The sequence below is a fragment of the Protopterus annectens genome, chromosome 15.part0, assembly GCF_019279795.1.
Source record: "Protopterus annectens isolate FY-2018-M chromosome 15.part0, PAN1.0, whole genome shotgun sequence".
Lineage (NCBI taxonomy): Eukaryota > Metazoa > Chordata > Ceratodontiformes > Protopteridae > Protopterus > Protopterus annectens.
Window position 1 is genome coordinate 302,786,815 of NC_056749.1, and position 19,516 is coordinate 302,806,330.

Below are 19,516 nucleotides of genomic sequence, written 5' to 3' on the forward strand. Positions count from 1 at the left end.
AAAGAGCTTGGCTCGAGGCCCAGCCTAGACATTACCTCTAATTCCTCACTTACTGACCCAACAGAACAATCAGATCCTGCACAGCCAACTCAGGACCCTAAATCTGGCAGCATGGCAGATAATGTAGCCATTCAGAACACATCTCTCTCTAAAGCAGTAATGGATGTTATTTTGGAGGCCAGGAGGCCCAGTACCAGAAAATCTTATGCAGAAAAATGGAAGAGATTCTGTGCTTGGAACCAGGCACAAGAAATTGACACATTTGTACCAAATATTCCTCAGATTTTGCAATAACTAACTGAGATGCTGGACAAAGGCCTATCCTTTTCATCAATTAAAATCCATGCCTCTGCCATTTCAGCTCATTACAATACGGAACCACCTATTTTTTCTCAACCATTGCTAAAGCAGTACCTCAGAGGGGCCAATAATATAAAACCCCCACGGAGAGCACCAGTACCTGCATAGGACCTCAACTATGTCTTGGAAAAACTCACACTTCCGCCATTTGAACCAGCCAGTACAGGTGAGATAAAATTCTTATCATGGAAAACAGCTCTGCTCCTAGCAATAACCTCTGCAAGACGAGTCTGAGTTACAGGCACTCATGGCTGTGGAACCTTTTATCATTTTCAATCCAGACAGGGTTTCTCTGAGGACGAACCCGACTTTTATGCCTAAGGTAGTGTCTAGTGTGGCCCTTAACCAAACCATTCATTTGCCTACTTTTTATCCAAACCCACAGAATAAGGGTGAGAGAATCCTACATTCTTTGGACATACACGGACAGCTACGCTTCTACTTGGACAGAACTAAAGCCTTCAGAAAGACTGTGCAACTCTCAGTGGCATATGCTGCAGGATCACAAGGAAAAGATATCTCTAAGCAGATTATTTCAAAATGGATAGGTCACTGCATTTGTTTCTGCTATGCACAACATGGCAAATCAGTGCCTAAGGGCATTAGGCCACATTCAACCAGAGCAGCAGCCACTTCATCAGAGGAGTACCAACCAAAGACATTTTAGAGGCTGCAACTTGGAGTTCAGTGCACACTTTTACCAAGCACTACCACTTACTTCTTTACTCTAAATCCAGAGTAGGCTTTGGCACTGCAGTTCTGCAGGGCCTTATAGCCCCCTCCTAATCCTATTTAGATCCAGCCACCCAACCTCAGCTTTGGGATTCAACCCAAGTGTAATGACTGCAACAGTGAAACATGATGAACATAGTACAGTTGTGTACCTACCATAAATGTAGATGTTCGAGTATATTCACTGTTGTAATCCAGGTTACCCACCCACCAAACCCCTTTTCTTTGCTGGAACTTATCTGTACTTCTCTATCCTATACAACCTGTGTGGTGTATTTGCTGTTAGATGAAGGAAATGTTTACCTTATTGCATGCATATTTACTGGCATCATTTTTAGCCTACCATTGTGGGGGCATCTGACATCTGGGGCAAGAAAAACTGAAGAAAATGGCGTCGGCTGCATCTTTTGTACTCCTGGCACACTGACGTCATGGAAGAGGCGACAGCAACTGACGTCGGACCAAGACTTTGGAATTCAGGCCGACTGCGGGTAGCCTGCCAGCAGGATAACCCAAGTGTAATGACTGCAACAGTGAATACACTCGAACATCTACATTTATGGTAGGTACACAACTGTACTTTTAGGAAGAGGATGTACGAGCATTCTTATGTTATTAAGGTTAAAAATTTTGGTAATTCATTGGCTAAGCATGCATTCTTATGTGGAAATTTAAAAAAAATCTTATTTCACAGTGATTGATCATGTCAATAGTGAATTTCATGGTGATGGAGAATGGGAATTAGATTTTGGAGAGTTTAAATGACAACTAGAGTTAAATGCTTGTAATACAACAGGCTTGAACAGCAATGTTAATTACAAGGTAGTGCTTCAAAGAAGATTATATTATGATAAGTGCAAGTAAAACATTTTTACAGCTTGCATTAATACCTTTTAAGTAATTTTTGATATGTGTATTGTATTTCAACACAGTGTATTTTTTCTGGTGTTTAATTAGGAATTTGTTTCTTTTAAAGAACTACTTACTTGATTGAGTTAATTGGTACAGTATTTTCGTTGGTTGAATAATTTGTGGCTTTTGGTATTTAAATTTGAGTGTTTGAACAACTCTTTCATTCTCAAGAAGACCAATTTTAATGTTGAAAGTGCTAAACTGATATTTAAATTGCATTTAGTTCTCACTATGTTCCTTTTTTGTTTTTACACAGTGGTTGTTTTTACTGTTAGGTTTTACCACTGAGACAGAGACATTTATTTATTTATTTATTTTACCGGCTTATGTTACTTGTTTTCCTTAGGAATGAGTCACCATTTTCAACTTGACCATGGAATAGACTACCGGTCCCACAGTTAGTTCTTCCACCCACAAAAAGAAATTAAGCAAACAACGAGTGCCACCTCAGCAGACTAACAAATTGCTTCAGCTGTAGATGGGTGACTGCTCTGGCAAAAGTTGGTTCCTCAGACCACTCATCTTTTACCCCAGATTCCTGTGGTGTAGCGCCAACAGCAACCATGGCCCAAGGTTAGCTGTGTCCTCTGTGACTGCTGGGGTCCCTCTGTGGGCAAGGGAAAGTCACTCTCTTGTTAATCTAGGAGAGGGAACAATGTTTAGTTACAATGTTGTGCCTGTCCGTGGAAAAGCCCCTGTTGCCATTAACAATATTGGCCAAATTTTCATACAAAAAAACCCCAGAAAACTAAACATAAAAATCTACTACTCCTCAAATTTCTCTAGACAGGAGAAGTTTACTGTATTTGGCTCAGGGTGCAATTCAGGCTTTTGATCCTTCTTAAAAGACAGTTTCTGTTAAAAGAAAGAGGGATATCTCTTTTCCTGAAGAGATTCAAGACTATGAATCTGGACAGGAGATGAAGGGATAAATGCAAAGTTTTCTCCTCAGATTTTTGATTCAGATTCCAAGGAGAGTATATTATCTGATTCTCCCTGCAAGGGGTTTCTCTTTCTCTGAGTCTGTTTATTGAATGTGCCAGATTTTTTAGTGTGAACACACTGAGGTTTCTTAGTCCCTCAGAAAATACTATGAGTTATTACAGGTTGAATTTCAAGAACCTTGACCCATCCTTCCAGTGCTGTCAGCATTAGAGGATGTGTGTGTCAGCCTAGGGATTGTATAAAGTTCCTCAGTCTTTAACGTTTTTATACACTCTTCCCATACCTGATCCAGCAGCCATAACTTTAGTTAAGCCTTCTGCCGCAAACTATTCAATTAGTTCCCATCTTAGACTTTCAAACAAGTGTGGTAAGATAATTGATCATTATGGGGAAAAAAAGTGTATGCTTCTGCATCTTTGATTTTCACATTTTTAAATTGTGAGGCTCATAAGTTTCAAGTTTGAGGAATTTTTTGCCTGCAGTTTCTTCTTGTGAGGAAAAAAATCTGCTTTTGATGGTTTCATTTATTCCACTTTATAAATAGCGATTCATTGTTTAAAGTGTATGTATGACTGTTAATACTTCTTCCAGGGATATGGCCACTGGCATTGTTTTGAGTAGGTTTGCCTGGCTGTGTATCAGAACCTCCCAAATGATGTAAAAATAATATTTTAAATTTTCCTCTGAATAGCAATGTAGTTTTTTTTTTGTCCCTCTGCTGCATGAGTTTATCAAAATGTGGGATGAGAGGGGTATGCTGGTACAGGAAATCTCTTAAATTTGGAAAAGGAGGGCTGAAAAATCTTGCAAGAGATTCTGTGTAACTTCTCATTCAGTTTTGGCAAGAAACAAAATAAACAGTCTCCATAAAATGCAAAATGCTGGTAAACAGATAATTAAGAAGAGTGGCAAGAGGGTTCCAAAAAGAATACAGGAACCCTCCTAAACCAAGGACAATTCAAGTCAAAATGATTTAAAGACCCACCACACACACACACACACACACACACACACACACACACACACACACACACACACACACTGGCAGTCACGTTTCCTTCCAGAAAGGCTGAATCTGCACTTCTGTCTTTCGCAACATATACTTTCAGACAAATAGTTTTCAGGGATCATTCATCAGTGTTACAGATGGCAGTGGGAAGAAATTCCTCCTTTTCTGGGTAATTTCCCATTAATCCGATCAGACTCCTTTATTTCTCCTTGTTCTTCAGCACATTTTGTCTCAGGGAGCGTTAGAGCCATTTCCTCCTCCCCGAATTGGGAAAGGTTTTTATTCAAGCATGGTTTTGCTGCCAAAGAAAGAAAATGCTTAGCGACCAATTTTGGATCTTTCTTTCCTGAACCAATTTATGATAGTGCCCAAGTTCAAAATGCTGTCACTTCACAACCTGTTACCCCTTCTTCCTAATTTAAGTTTGTTGGTAGCAGTAGATTTAAAAAAATGTTTATAATCACATGCCTGTTCATCTAGACTTCAGGTGTAAATAAGGTTTTGTGTGCCTGGATTCCATGATCAGTTCTCTGCCTTACCATTTGGACTATTTCCTGGCCAAGAGTGTTTACAACATGTCTAGCGCCAGTTATAATTCATTGCAGGCTACAGGGCATCCACTTTTTTCAATATTTATGTGGCTTGCTTATCTTTGCAGAGTCTTTTTCCAAGCATCAGTAATCTCTCACTTGGGTGAAAGATTTCTTACACAAGCCGGGATTCCAAGAGAATATTTAAAAGTCTATTTTAGCTCCTTTACACAAGATTGTGTTCCTCTGGTGTCTGCTAGACACCTCAGTTCAAAGGGCTTTTCTTCCACTGGAAAAAATAAATCTATACCTAGGTCTGATTCTACGGTTTTCAACTCAGACTTCAGTCACTGTGAAGGAATACCTCAGGATTTTGTGTTTCATGGCATCTGTTAGACTCCAGGTGAGAAAAGATATAGTGGTATCTGAAGTCTCTCTGGTCCTAGCATCAACACCCATTATATTTTCAAATCCCAGTTCTGGGGTTTATCAGAAGTGAAATCACATGTGATGTAGTAAATTGCTATATCACATGTGATTTCACTTCTGGAATACTGCAAAAATGAACAGTAGGACATCCTGCTGTTATGGTAAGTTCTTACGTAACTGTACAATGTCCTGACTGAGATCACTGTTGCAGTGTTTGTAACAGATAGGTGATTCCCAGAGCTGTAGAGAGAGAATAGTGTCTGGCTTAAACTGAAGGGAGAAGATGAAGAGTCCAGGAGGCCAGATAGAATTACTGTGGCAAACACTGCCTTGGACCCGGCGAAGGTGTCTAGTTTAAAGTGTTTAGTGAAGGTGTGGAAAGATGACCACGTAGCTGCTTCTAAAATGGATCCAGTATCCATCCTCCCCTTATTGAAGGCACGAGATGAAGCCACTGCTCAAGTAGAATGTGCTTTCGGCCAAATGAGTAAGGGCTTTCCATGGTGTGAGTAACAGAAGGAAATCACCTTTAAGATCCAGGATGCAATAGTCTGTTTGGAAACTGGTTGCTCTAACATGGAATCCATGAAGATACGAACAGCTGGTCTGTTTTTCTGATGTCCTTAGTTTTGCCTAGGTAAAACATCAATTTCCTCTGAATGTCTAAAGAGTGTAAGATACCCCCCCCCCCCCCATTTTGGGGATTGGAGAAAAAGGTAGACAAGTTGATGGCTAGCTCACTAACCACTTTTGACATGAAAGAAGGATTGTCAGTAAGGCCTATCCTATCTTTGTGGAAGATGAGAAAGGGGGGATAGCCATGAGATCATGGAGTTCATAGACTATTTGGGCTAAAGTCAGGGCCAGGAGGAGGACTGTTTTCAAAGTGTTCCAATTAGTTTCAATCAGAGACCTCTCATACATGCCCGCTATCAAATTTCTACCTTAAAAAGGTACATAGTATGATAGTATCTACTTGCCATGCATTCACACTCACACCCATACTTGAACCCCAAAACCACTAAGACCCAACCACTAGTCCCTCATAAAATACCATTAATCCTAGGATTTCTCTTCCTAACCCTCACATACCTAACAAACATCACATCATGATATACAAACACATCACTAGAAAACACATCATTCCATATAACACTTTCTCAATCAAATATACACTCATACATTTTCTTTCCTATCTCTTCTACATTATTTAAAGACAGCTTAATCCTACACAATCATAAGTCTCACATAACACCATCTTAAACTAGAAAAACATAATTTAGATCCAACATAGACATAGTGCACACAATTAAACACATGCTGTTTATCACTAAAAATCTACTTATATCTGGAGATATATACCCAAAACTCTCTACTCTCTGTTAGGCAAAGCTATGACCTATTGATTCTGAATGTCAACATCAGAGGTATCTCTAACAAACTTTCTGACCTACACGCATTTATAGCTCACTACTCCCCTGACATACTAACCATTACCGAGACGTGGCTAAAACCTAGTACCCAGAATGGAGAAATTCTCCCACCAGGATATAATATCCTAAGACTGGATAGAGTGGGCAAAAAGAGAGGTGGAGTTGTTATCCTCTACAAAAATACAATCAACATCAAACCTCTACAAACACCCAAACCTAAATTTCAAAATGCTGAAACCTTAGGTTCAGCCCTAAGCATAAATGACACAAAAACGATCGTCATTCTCTGCTGTTATATTCCCTCTGGTAATAACTCTCCCATCATTGAAGAAATGTTACAATGGGTCACAGATGATCTCTCCCAAGAAACCGTCTTACTAGGTGACCTGAACACTGGTTGGTCGGTCTGTACCTCTAACAACCCCACTAACCATATTAATCTTTACAGATTTACCCAACTTCTCCAAGAACCCGCTAGAATCGACAAATAAAACACAAACCATCTCTTCTAGATTGGACACTAGTTAACTGCCCCAAACAAAACTATCAGACAGGATGCCTCCCTGATGGTCTTAGTGACCATTTCCCCACCTTCCTCCTGCGGAAACGTACCAACATAGCCAAACTCATTGTTTTTAGACAAGTCAGAGACAATCATAAACAGAGGGCCTTTGCAGAGTCCTTCAGATCTGAGATAATGAGGAGCAGTTTGTTGGAGGATTCTGCTGTCTGCCATGCCTCAGCAGCTGTACCGGTCTCCAGCAGGGTCACAGTAGAAAGCTTGTGAGATGACAGTTGGCATACTGTAGGTTCAGCCACCTCAGCGGGTATGTCCGATTTGGAGACAGTAAAAGGTGACTCTTCTCTTGGTCTTTCAAGTTCTTTCTTGTGCATGAGGTCAACATCCGGGCCTTCCCACATGGTGGAGTGGGACACGTGTTTTAAGCTTTGGGTCTCAAGGAAGGTATTATGATTGGAGAGGTTGGACCGGAGAGTTTTAGAAACAAACGAAGACAGAACATGCTGGGGATCTCGCACGTACGTCCAATTTTATACCCGTACACTGACAAGCTATTGTCATCATCTGGCTGTGCACACACAGGATTTAAAACTTTGTTACCCTAGCCATATGTCAGCAAGTGACAACCCATCTGTTACAAATGCTGCAACAATGCTCTCAGTCAGGACATCAGAGTGTTGATATACACCCTGACCCCAATCAACTTCAACTGACTGTTTGGATGTAAGGGTCTTAATTCTTTTAGGCACTTGTTTACTGTGGACATGGAGCAGGTACTAATGGAGGCAAGAAAGCATGCTACTAGAAAATCATATATTAGCAAATGGAAAAGATTTTCTTGTTGGTGCCAACAACATAACCAGCACAGATTTGGGGTTTTGTTTCTCTAGTTTTGCAATATTTGTGAGAGTTACTATCCTTTGGCCTTTCTTACTCCTCCATCAAGGTTCATTTATCGGTCATGTCACCTTAGCTAGTGGATCCTCCTCTTTTGACAAATTCTCCTTTAAAAATGTTTTTAACAGAGTTTTACGTAACGGACCTCCATAAAAAGCTCCTCCTTGGGATCTTAATTTTGTTAGAAAAGCTAACACTTGCTCCATCTGAAACAGCTCATGTGGCTAACTTGACATTCTTAACATGGAAACCTGATTGCTTTGCAAGAAGATTTGAGTTGCAAGCTCTTCTGGTGAGTCAGCACCATCTCATTTTCAACAGAGACGAGGTTTCTTTAAGAACTAAGTGGTATCCAAGTTTACTTTAAGCCAAACTATCCATCTCCCTGTTTTCTTTCCTGAACTTAAAAAAAGAGGGTGAAAGGTTACATGACTATCTTGACAGAACAGCTGATTAGTTTTGATGCAAAAAAAGCAGCTGATAGGGTTTCCTGAGAACTCATGAGAAGGGCAATATTAGTATTTGCATTCCCAAATAGTGTCAAAGAGTTAATATGGTGAATATGTGATGGATCAAAGGAAATGTAAATGTGGGGGGGGGGGGGGAGTCCTTTCGTATAATGTGTGTTTGACTAGAGGAACCAGTCCGGTAGTTGCTTTTTCTGTCGTTTACTTGCTATAAACATGTAACCCTTAGCTTAAACCGATAAGGGGCTCTTATTACAGGGTTTACTGCCTGTCCCTCTCTGTGCAGGACAGTTCCTGTTTGGGCACTTGTGTCCTATGGAAAAAATGAAAAATGGCAATTGTCTTCAGATTTTATGAAAAAATATTTCATGACTTTCCTTTAATAAAACAATTATTTTGTGTCTGAAACACCTAAATGTTATATGGATCAACATAACTCAAATGCTACAATAATAAGCTTTTATTTTGGCAGAAAAATAGTGTTCAGTGATTTGTATTGGTTACAGGTAGAGCTTGTCCTGCAAAATCTCATATTTTCACAAAACAAAGAAATTCCCACTTTGGGCATCTGAACAGGTTGCAGCTGTATTCAAATTCTGGGATATAATTGGTGTGGTAGCCAAGAAAAACTTACTTTGTTTGCACATGATTAGTGATCAGCAGTATGGTTTCATGCCGGGAAAGAGCACTACAGATGCTATGTTTGCTCTGAGAGTGTTGATGGAGAAGTACAGAGAATGTCAGAAGGAGTTGCATTGTGTTTTTGTAGACTTGGAGAAAGCACATGACAGGGTGCCTAGAGAGGAGTTGTGGTATTGTATGAGGAAGTCAGGAGTGTCAGAGAAGTATGTAAGAGTGGTACAGGATATGTATGAGGGTAGTGTGACAGCGGTGAGGTCTGCGGTGGGAGTGACAGATGCGTTTAAGGTGGAGGTGGGGTTACTTCAAGGATCAGCTCTGAGCCCTTTCTTATTTGCAATAGTGATGGACAGGTTGACAGACGAGATCGGACAGGAGTCCCCGTGGACTATGATGTTTGCAGATGACATTGTGATCTGTAGTGAGAGTAGGGAACAGGTGGAGACAACCCTGGAGAGATGGAGATGTGCTCTAGAGAAAAGGAATGAAGGTCAGCAGGACTAAGACAGAATATATGTGTGTGAATGAGAGGGAGGATAGAGGAATGGTGAGGATGCAAGGAGTAGAGGTGGCAAAGGTGGATGAGTTTAAATACTTGGGGTCAGTAGTTCAGAGTAATGGTGAGTGTGGAAGAGAGGTGAAGAAGAGAGTACAGGCAGGATGGAGTGGGTGGAGAAGAGTGTCAGGAGTGATTTGTGACAGGCGAGTACCTGTAAGAGGGTAGTGAGACCAGCTATGTTATATTGATTGGAGACAGTGGCATTGACAAAAAGGCAGGAGTTTGAGCTGGATGTGGCAGAATTAAAGATGTTAAGATTTGCACTGGGTGTGACGAGGGTGGACAGGATTAGGAATAAGTATATTAGAGGGTCAGCCCAGGTTGGAAGGTTTGGAGACAAAGCCAGATAGGCACGATTACGTTGGTTTGGACATGTGCTGAGGGAGGGATGCTGAGTATATTGGGAAAAAGATGCTAAGGATGAAGCTACCAGCTAACAGGAAAAGAGGAAGGCCTAAGGTAAGGTTTATGGATGTGGTGAGAGAGGACATGCAGGTGGTTGGTGTGACAGAGCAAGATGCAGAGGACAGGAAGAAATGGAAACAGGTAATCTGCTGTGGCGACCCCTAACGGGAAAAGCCGAAAGAAGATGATGATTATCTAGTACTTGACAAATCTTGAATCTGATATTAGAGTGATGTTTGTTATTTTAAGACGGTTCAAATATTTCTGGGTATAAAGTAAATGAGGGTTAAACAAAGACTATACTAGTAAAATGTGTGGCCACATAAGAATTAGTTCAACAATTCACATATTAATCGGGATGTGAAAAGATGGGAGTATTTAGGTATATGCATTAAAAAGTACTCTGCTACAGCAGGTAAGGATAGATTGGAAGAGGCGAAGAAGAAAATTGTTAAAAATAAAGGCGCAATTGGAAACTGGCCATGGACAATTAAGATACAGGCAGTGAAATATTTTTAGTTCCTTTGCCCTGTATTTAGATCAGGCATACTTTTCTAGCCAAAGGAAAACTTGGGGATGATGAGAGAGTTGAAGGAATTTAATTGGGAGTACAGGAGGGTAAGAGTAAATTAGATAATTTGATACTTACTTTTGAGTGGGGTGGTTTAGGACTACTGGATTTAAAGGGATATTTTAAAGCCGAACAGTTGAGACTTTCATATATAGCACAAGCAGATGGAGATACTTCAAGTTGAAAAAGTATGTTGATGAGCAAGGTGGAGGTACAAGGGATGCATTAGAGAGATAGAAATAATTCCACTACATATATGTGTGTGTCTGTAGACTAAACCAGTGAGAGGGAGTGGAGAAGGATTTTGCCACTGGGACTACATGTAATTAAGGGTGCAGAAAATAGGCAAGAGATTGCAGGAAGTAGCTGGAGGAAACTAAAAATGGAACTGCACTTCTGGGAAGGGAAAAGTGCTGGAGTGGGAAGAAGCCAAGCACGTGTTTGACTTGTAGGTCGTAGAATCTTTGTAAGACTGAATTGTACATTTAAGAGCAGTATATACAGAATAATACTCAAGTGGATGACTAAAATTAGTAAGTTGGTTTGAACTGAAAAATGTACGAGTATGGTGCTTTTGTTTACTAGGTTGATTGTCTGGTTATCTTTTGGCTCTATTTAATCTTCATGTGAAGAAGTCCACTGCTGTTTAGCTTAAAAATAATTCACCTAGAGGATATCACTTAGAATCTGCTTGTGAATAAGGTCTTTCTGAACTAAGCATTTGGTTTCGGCAAACTCCTTTTTGTGGAATTGGTACCAGCAGATCTGGATATTAAAATAAAATCTGATGTTATCATTTATATCAATACCTCAACTGATGGATTTGGATCAGACTCTGATCTGACTCGACTGCTTCTTCCAAATCATCAGATTGTAGAACTTCTAGCTCCTCACTTTACCCGTAATGCCCCGCCAACCTAACGTACCCCAGATCTCATTTCTTGCCTTTAGGTATTGGATGCGGATTTCTAGCTCTCAAGCAATTTTGGTGTAATCTTTGGATTTTCCTTCTTACTGGTGTTTGTAAGTTTCTTAAATTTGGTGTTTTGCCTGTCTTCTTCCTCCCTCCCATATTTAACTGTTCTTAACAATCCTTCTTCAACTTTTTAGTGCTAAGTTGCTGTTTTTGGTACTACTTTATTTACCCTTGCTGATATTCTTTTGTACTCTACCATTGATGATAGTTTCTCCTTTTTATCCCTTTATTTTTTTTTCTCTTTATTTAAAAAAATGCCTGTTGGCATAGATAGGGTGTTATTTTATCACTTCTTAGCTAAGACCTTATTTGTTGTGTCTGCTTTTTATTCGTAGCAGTCTTAAGATGTCTAAAAAATCCTTTGGGTTTAAAAAGTACATTTTCTGTGGGCATAAGATCCCAAATTCTGATGCCTACAAGGAATGTGTCTATTGTTTGGGTCTGGCCCACATTGATATTGATTGTGATATTTGCTGTGGTTTTATTTCTAGGGCCTTGATTGACTGCAGGAACAAGTTAATTCTGTGAGGTCTTTTGCCCTCTACATCTTCCTGTTCGGTGGCTGGGGCTCAACCCCCCCCCCCCCCTAAAAAAAAAAATCAGAAAAATCAAAACTTGACTCTCAAACTAAGGACAAGGAGTTCCAGAAAAGGTCTCTGGTTCATCCCTCAACTTCTGCTTTGTCTCCCTTAGTGGAGCCTGTAGAACAGAGCATGTATATGTACCTTTAAGAAGCATTTCCAGATGTAAGCATGTGCAGGCAGCAGTGCCATTTTGAGAGAACCACCAGAGTGTTAACATGTATGAGTGTGGTAGTCAGTCTGTTTATAAGTTTTATTTAAGTTTGTTACAAAGCCTCGTTCTTGATGTCCTTTTTTTTGTAATAAAGCTACTTGAACTGTACCCACGAATGTTCATCTGTTTTATCCTGACCAGACGAGCTACATGGTGTCAGAACCAGGATTAGTAGAGCAGCTTCTTCAAGCCATGAGGTGCAAAGATGAAGGCAAAGGCAGATTGAGCTGGTTGAGTGAAATGGCACTCAAACAAACAAAAAAGGCCAGAAATGAACTTAAGGCAACAAAAACTTGCACAAATGATTTATTTGGCACAGAAAATGAAATGGAGCACTTGTAAGGCACAAAACACATTATTCATCAAATAAGTAGCACAAAGCATATTAATCAAACAAAAGGCACAAAATGCATTATTAATTAAATTAAATGTTTGAAACTACGATATTTGATAAAACTAGCAGAAATATTTATATGAGGCTCATAATTACATTGGTTTGCATAACGAGCATGCTTAAAGTAAAACGGGCAAAAGAAAAATATAAAGAACCTAAGAGTGTAAAAGGGAGTAACAAGTACAATAAAAGGGCAAAATAGCTAAAAAAAAAAAAAAAGCAAGGAGGCTGCATGTTTTTTAGTAAAAGATTGTGTTTTAGGCACAAACTACTATTTTGCATTGACTGAAACCATTCAAAGCATTACTAGAGTTGTTCAAAATATCTCAGTGTGTGCAAAGTGGTTGCATTGTGTGCTTTTTTGTGTTATAATTATTTCAAAGAGTTTACTGTGTGCAAAGTACAGATGTTTTTCGTGTTTCACTGTTGCAGTCATTGCATTTGGGTAATCTGCTGGCAGGTTGCCCTCAGTCGGCCTGATTAACAAAGTCTTGGGTCCTGCATCGGTTGCTGTCCCTTCTTCCATGACGTCAGGTCATCAGGGGTATAAAACATGCAGCCGACGCCATTTTCATCAGTCTTTCTTGCCGCACTGTGCCCAAGTGCTGGTCGGCCGACCCTTGAAATTTTCATTTTCGAGTTTCAGAACCGAAGTCTTCAACCTAAAGCTAAGTATCCTGTTGGGGAAACTTTTTCTTGCTCCTTACCGATTCAGTAAAAGTTAATAATTGTATTACTTGTGGGAAACAAATACCTCATAAGGATTTTCATCTGTGCTGTATTCCTTGCCTAGGCCCTGTCCACAACGTGCCTTGCTGTCGGTTTTGTGCTAAATTTAATCAACGCACTATTAAGCATTGGTATATTTTTGCTTCAGAATATTTTGGCTCAAGATTTAACTGTCCCGAAATGTCATTGGCCAGCAATCCGACTACCAGAACACACAAAAAACACAAAGAAAAAAACAGAGACAGACCGTCGTGGTCCAAAACCGATGACGAAGCTTCTCCTAAGCCAGTCGCCGGTTCACCGGTACTCAGTGAGGCGCTTTTGCAGCCCCTAATACCCCCTACTTTTGATTTGCAGGCCTCTACTGAGACCCATTTGGAGTCCGGTATGCCGCGAGATACCTTAAGTATTGAACCCGCGGATGTCTCTACCTTAGATGGGTCCAGGGCCGCTGAGCAGGCACCGGCTTCTGAGGGTGTTTTCAGGCCTAAAGATTTGTATATTAAACCAACGCCATCTTCAAAACCTAGGCCCAAAATCAACTTCTATATCTAAAAAACCAACACTTGGGCCATGTGCACAGGCCTCTATGCCTAAAATACAAATGATCAAAATGGCTGAGGATTTAATTACCTTGATCAGGGGTTCCATCCCCCTCCTGCTAAGAGGCCTAGGCAAGGCATTGACTATGAATCATCAGATCAGGTTTCTATTTCTTCTGATTCCTCTTCTGATCAGGAATTATCTATTCCACCTTATGAGGACTCTGAATCAGAAGATTCCATCCCTTCTGCTTCTCCTCCTGAGGATTTTTCTTTTGGAGAAACTTTGCATACCTTAAGGGAACACTTTCACTGGGAGAGTCAGGATTTCTCGGAATCTAAAAAGAGGCTTAGGGATTTCCTTCTTCCTCAGCATAGGCCTTTGGTTATACCTCCTGTTCTAGAGATTGTTGATGATGTTTTTTCAGAATCCAGCATAGCTCCTGATTCCCTGCCTCCGGCTCCTAGTAAGCCAGTCAGATAATACAGGGTTTCTGACTCCCACAAATTCCTCTTTAAAAGCCCTACTGGTGACCCTGAAACCATTTCTCATGGTCCCAAGGGCGTAAAGGCTTCTACTGCTAAAAATCCTACCCCTTCTGATAGAGACTCCAGGGCGCTGGATAGATGGGGTAAGAAGGTTTACACGTCTGCAACCTTGGCAATCAGGGCTTTAAACTGTCAATTTCATATGCTTAAATATCAGCAGCATGTCATGGGCTTACAGAAAATGATGTTGATTTCTGACTGTGTGGAAAATAGAATTGCAGGATTTATTGCATTCAGTTGAACAAGTTGGAATGCATACTTTGCAATGTGGTTTTGATTCCTTGGAGGCCTCTTACAGGCCGCTGTAACTGGATCTGTGATAAGAAGGCATGCTTGGCTCAAGGAGCAAAATCTGCCTGATCATGTTAAAGCAAAATTATTGGATGCTCCTTTACAACAGGTTATTCTATTTGGTAATAAGGCAGAAGAAGTTTTGAAAAAGATGGAAGTTAAAGCTAAATCTATGAAAACTGTAAAAGATTTCTTACAAGTGCAGCCACCCAGGTTCAGTAGGCACTTTCCTACTAAGAATTGGTCCTTTCCAGTACCCACCAGAGCCGCTCAGGTCAAACCCAGACACTCCAAAGGCTCCAGGTTTCAGTCACAAGGAACTTATAGAGCAAAACAATGGGGTGCCTCCACCTCCAAATCTGGAAGTAACAAGGCACCTTCTTACGGTAAACAGTCTCAATGACTTTCCTCTGCAATCACCAAGCACTTATCTTTTGGCCGCACCTTTGGGGGGAAAACTGGCACTCCATGCAAGAAATTGCCAACTAATTACCCAGGACAAGTGGGTTTTAAATATAGTATCCCAGGGATACAGATTTCATTTCCACACGTTGCCAATCCTAAACGGATGGACAGATCTGCCTCCAAATCAGTTGGCAGAGGCTCAGAACCAAGTTATGTCCCTCATGAATATGGGGGCTATTCAACCAGTACCAGAAAAGGAAAAGGGAAAAGGTTTTTATTCAAGACGTTTCCTGGTACCCAGAAAAGACAAATCATGGCGTCCAATTCTGGTCTTAGCCATTCTAAATACATTTCTGGACATTCCAAAATTCAAGATGCTGACTCTACAGCAGTTACTGCCTATGCTAGGCAAGGATGCCTGGCTGCTAACTCTAGACTTAAGAGGCTTACCTGCATGTCCCAATCAGGGAATCTTGCAGAAGTTACCTCCGCTTCAAAGCAGGCTATTTGCATTACTAGTTCTCTGCACTGCCCTTTGGCTTATCTACTGCGCCCTGGGTCTTCACAAAGTGCCTGGCACCAGTAATTGCATTTTGCAGACAAAGAAACATTCAAATGTATCCTTACCTGGATGATTGTCTAATTCAGGCAGAAAACAAGGACACTCTTCTAAAACAGCTGGCATTTGTGAAAAGGCTTCTGACTTGTCTAGAGTACACCCTAAATGAAAAGAAATCACAACTGGTACCCTCTCAAACAATTACATTCCTGGGTGCAAGCTTGAATACAACTGCCCAGATGACTTACCTTACACCAGAAAAACAAATTCAGTTAATGACTTACTTCAATCAAGTGGTCACAAAAACCCAGCTATCTGCAAGACAAATTCTGCAGGCCTTGGGGTTCATGGCTTCCTGCATTCTAATAATTCCATATGCAAGACTGCATATGAGGAAACTTTAATGGTACCTAAAAAGCTTATGGAGTCAACATTCACAGCCTGGAAACAATGATTCATATCATTCCTTGCCTGCAGCAAGAGTTCCTATGGTGGGCAGAGGCCTGTCAACAAAACAAGGGACTATCATTCATTCCACCCCCTGCCACCCATACCCTGACTACAGACTCATCAGATTATGCTTGGGGGGGTGGGGGCGCATCTGGCAGGGAGATGCATTCAGGGCCAATGGAACCCAAATCAAATGTACCTACATATCAACCAGAAAGAGACGCTAGCTGTACAGAATGCTCTGACAGCCTTTAAGGATTATCTTCATCCAGGACAACTACTGATAAAGACAGACAACACTGCAGTCATGTGGTACATAAACAAGCAGGGGTTACCCATTCCTACCCCCTTTGCAGACTAGCCATGGCTTTGTGGAACACGGCCTTGACTTATCAGTTACAGCTACAAGCTCAATTCCTGCCAGGAAAGCAAAATACTCTGGCAGACGAACTAAGCAGAAATCTTATGGACCCACACAAATGGAAACTGGATCCACAAATCTTCAGCATGTTGACACGCAAATGGGGGAGCCCAGACATAGATCTTTTTGCCTTACCCCAAAACTATCAGTTGGACAAATTCTGCACAAGAATTCATCACAAAAAAGCTTGGAAAGTGGATGCCTGTCCTTAAGCTAGAAAAACCTATCAGTCTATGCTTTTCCCCCTCTGTCTCTGCTCTCCAATGTCTTACTAAAAGTCAGACAGGAAAAAACAAAAATGATTCTGATTGCTCCAGACTGGCCTCGCCAACACTGGTACCCACTCCTACCCAATATGTCATACCTTTCTCCGTGGTACCTGCCTCAGACTCCTTATCTACTGTCTCAGCAGAACTATCAAATTCTGCATACTCATCTACAAACTCTGAATCTTGCAGCATGGCTAACCAACTAATTTCACCAGTTAGGTCTCTCAGCAAACCTGTGATGGATGTCATTTTGAAGGCTAGAAGGCCTAGTACAAGAAAATCTTATGCTGAAAAATGGAAAAGATTCTGTGCCTGGAACCAGGGACAAGGAATAAGCACAGCAATGCCCAATATTCCTCAGATTCTGCAATATTTAACTGAGATGCTTCACAAGGGCCTATCTTTCTCTTCCATAATAATCCATGCGTCTGCCATTTCAGCTCATTACAACACAGAGCCTCCCCTCTTTTCTCATCCTCTGCTAAAGCAGTATCTCCGAGGGGCCAAAAATTTAAGACCCCCCAGGAGAGCACCATCTCCTGCATGGGACCTCAGTTTTGTGTTGGAAAAGCTCACCATACCTCCTTTTGAGCCAGCTGCTACTGCAGACATAAAATTTCTCTCTTGGATGACAGCTTTTCTTTTAGCAGTCACTTCAGCTAGAAGGATTTTAGAACTTCAGGCTCTCATGGCAGTGGAGCCTTTTATTATCTTTTACCCAGACAGGGTGGCGCTCAGGACCAGTCCATCCTTTATGCATAAAGTGGTATCTAGTGTGGCTCTTAATCAGACCATTCATCTGCCAACTTTTTTCCCAAATCCACAGAACAAGGGGGAGCGGATTCTGCATTCATTGGATGTGCACAGACAACTAAGATTCTACTTAAACAAGACAAAATCTCTAAGAAAATCTTAGGAATTACTGGTGGCATTTGTTGCAGGGGCAGAGGGAAAGGCTATTTCAAAGCAGACTATTTCAAAATGGATAAGCCATTGTATTCGTTTCTGCTACATGCACCATGGTAAACCTGTTCCCAAGGGGATCAGATCCCATTCCACCAGGGCTTCATCTACTTCTGCAGCCTTTCTCAGAGGGGTTCCTACCAGAGACATTCTAGAAGCGGCTACCTGAAGCCCAGTTCATACATTCACCAAACATTACCATTTACCTCTCTTATCTAAATCCAGAGCAGGTTTTGCCACTCCTGTCCTGCAGGGCCTTATAGCTGCTCCTAATGCTTCATCCTCCCAACCATAGCTTTGGGATTCTACCCAAATATAATGACTGCAACAGTGAAACTCGAAGAACATAGTACAGTTGTGTACACTTACCATAAATGTAGATGTTCGAGTGTATTCACTGTTGCAGTCCGGGTTATCCAACCACCAGCCCCCTGTTTTTTCTTTTTACTATACCTCTTCTTTCTTTTACTATGCTCAAAAGCCTTTTTGGTGTATTTGCTTTTATTTGGAGGTATATTTGTTGTGTTTCAAATTACATGCATATATATTTACATATATTTATATTTTTCTCCCCAATTGGGGGGCACCTGACATCTGGGGCAAGAAAAACTGATGAAAATGGCGTCGGCTGCATGTTTTATACCCCTGACGACCTGACGTCATGAAAGAATGGACAGCAACTGACACAGGACCCAAGACTTTAATCAGGCCGACTGAGGGCAAACTGCCAGCAGATTACCCAAATGTAATAACTGCAACAGTGCGTACACTACATCTACATTTATGGTAAGTGTGCACAACTGTACTTTATATTGCAAAGTGCAGCCATTTCAAACAAAATTTTTGTACTTTGTGCATTTATTCACAGAGTGCTGCCATTTCAAAGTGTTTCTTACACTGTACAGAGTTATTTCGCAAAGTACAGCAATTTGAAAGGTTTTCTGCTGTGGAAAGTTTATTTGCAAAGTGCATTAATTTCAAAGTGTTTATTACTCTGAGCTTTTTCCACTGTGTACAGTTTATTTGCAAAATACAGTCATTTCGAAGTATTTCTTACACTGATAAGGAGTACAGTGATTTCAAAGAGTCTTTGGGCTACGGAGGCTTATTTAGCAAAGTGCAGTTATTTCAAAGAGTTTGTTGTTCTATTGGGCATAATTACAAGTACTGGCATAAAGTTCTGGCATATATATTTGTGTGTGTATGTCTGTACGTGATTTCAAGCAGCTTCACTTCTGTGTGTTGATATGGCAGAGGCATTTTGCAGACCTAGTCCACTTGTATTTGATCATAATATAGCAGAGGACTGGAGAGTATTTGAGCAGGAGTACAATATTTTCATACTAGTAGCTTTTTCTGACAAAGATGCAAGTACAATCACATTCATTTTGCTTAACCTAGCTGGGTCAGAGGCCATTGAAAAAGAGTGTTAATTTGTGTATGCACCAGCAGTATATGCAGGAGAGGAGGAAACAACCATATTGTGGTGCTGGCTGAATCAAGGGAGGACCCTGAGTGCTTAAAATGTAAATTTAGAAAAATGTGCAACCCCCGGACAAATGTTATATTAGAGAGGCACTTATTTACACAAGAGACCAAAAGCCAGGTGAAACTTTTTCAGCTTGTATCACTGACTTGAGAAACAAAGATAAAACGTGCATATTTGGTGACTTGAAAGATGAGTTAATAAAGGACAGGCTTGTGTGTTGGTGTTAATAGTGCTGCAGTGAGAAAGATTTTGCTTCGTGACAGTGATTTAATATTA

At 40.8% G+C, this 19,516-nt stretch overlaps 1 protein-coding gene across 2 annotated transcripts in view; it reads left to right on the forward strand.

Annotated features, from left to right (window-relative positions):
- TAF6L (TATA-box binding protein associated factor 6 like) overlaps nucleotides 1–19,516 on the forward strand; it is a gene marked incomplete in the record, with an annotated part of 985,055 nt that overhangs the window by 825,133 nt on the left and 140,406 nt on the right.